A 1,768-nucleotide genomic window follows, 5' to 3' on the forward strand; every position below is an offset into this window, starting at 1 on the left:
GTCTCTCTCTGTCCCAAAAATAAATAAACGTTGAAAAAAAAAATAAATAAAATAAAAGCATGTTTGGATAACCAAGTAGTGATTTAAATGTTTTCTACTTTTATTATTAAAATAAAGTATAAAATGGGGCGCCTGGGTGGCGCAGTCGGTTAAGCGTCCGACTTCAGCCAGGTCACGATCTCGCGGTCCGTGAGTTCGAGCCCCGCGTCGGGCTCTGGGCTGATGGCTTGGAGCCTGGAGCCTGTTTCCGATTCTGTGTCTCCCTCTCTCTGCCCCTCCCCTGTTCATGCTCTGTCTCTCTCTGTCCCAAAAATAAATAAACGTTGAAAAAAAAATTAAAAAAAAAACAAAATAAAGTATAAAATGCCTTATTTGGTAAACTTAGTGCTGTGTTCTCTGTGATCCAAAGTATGTCAATTATGGGGAAAAATATTTATCTGCTCATATGGTCCAGAAGTCAATATATATAAAATGAGACAACTGTATCAATTGTATTTCTCTAATTCTCTTTCTCCTTACTTACTTTTTTGCCCCTTGATCTATCAAAAACAAGGGGGATTTTGTTAAAATCTTTCCCTATTATTGTGCTTCTGTAAATTCTAGAACTTCCTTACGTTCTATGTTCTTAAGTGTTCTGTATTCTAATGTTGTATTATGCTGTTAGTAAGATGTTATTATTAATTGGACCAAGTGATATACCACCTGATAAGATACTGCCTTAATATAATAATAATGAGAACATCAATTTTGTGATATTTCTGCCCCCAAAACATAATCTAATGTAATCATGAAAAAATGGCCAATAAACCCAAATTGAGACATTTTCTATGAATAACTGGCCTGTAACATGTTTGAAAGACTTAAAGTCACAAAGGTCACGGTAAGACTGTGGAATTGCTCCAAATCGATGAGCATTGAAAGTCATGACAACTAAGTCTAAGTATGATCCTGGATTAGATGCTTTTGTCATAAAGAACCTTTTTGGGACAATTGCTAAAACTTGAATGGGGTCTGCAAATGAGATACTAGTAGTGTATTGGTGTGAATGTCTGGGTTTTGATGTTTGTATTGTGGTTATGTAGGAAAATATCTTCTCTAGCAGGAGTTACACGCTAGAGTATTTGGGGGTTAGGACACATCATGTCAACCACTTACTCTCAAAAAGTTCAAGGAGAAAGTTCTTTGCACTGTTGAAGCTTTTATGTAAGTTTGAAATTGTTTAAACGTTTTTTTTTAAGTTTATTTATTTATTTTTAGAGAGAGAGAGAGAGCACAAGAGGTGGGGCAGAAAGAGAGGGAGAGAGAATCCCAAGCAAGCTTGCCGTTGTCAGCACAGAGCCCAACGTGGGGCTTGATCCCAGGAACCGTGAGATCGTGACTTGAGCCCAAATCAAGAGTCGGATGCTTAACCGACTAAGCCACCAGGCACCCCTAAAAAGTAAAAGATCAATACAAGTTTATTCTGAGACATCTCTACTTCCTCCTTATAACTAAGGCCTATCGTCTAATGTGTCTTCACAGTCATATTGGTGCCAATTAACATGAGTATAAAGTGATGGTTTTTAACTCTGAATGTGTTAGCAAACACATGTGAGTTCTCTGTGTCCAGAGGGGGTCCAGCTAGTGACCTGAGCAGGGAAGTGCAGAACTGGGGAGAAAGGGTGAAAACAGAACAGCAAGGGCTCGTGACAGAACTGGCTAGAAATGTCCAGAGCAAGGCAGTATTGAGTGCTATAAGAATGAATGCAGTTGGAGGCAAGGGTATGAT

The sequence above is a fragment of the Herpailurus yagouaroundi genome, unplaced genomic scaffold (genome assembly GCF_014898765.1).
Source record: "Herpailurus yagouaroundi ecotype Mexico unplaced genomic scaffold, PumYag 29, whole genome shotgun sequence".
NCBI classification, from domain to species: Eukaryota; Metazoa; Chordata; class Mammalia; order Carnivora; family Felidae; genus Herpailurus; species Herpailurus yagouaroundi.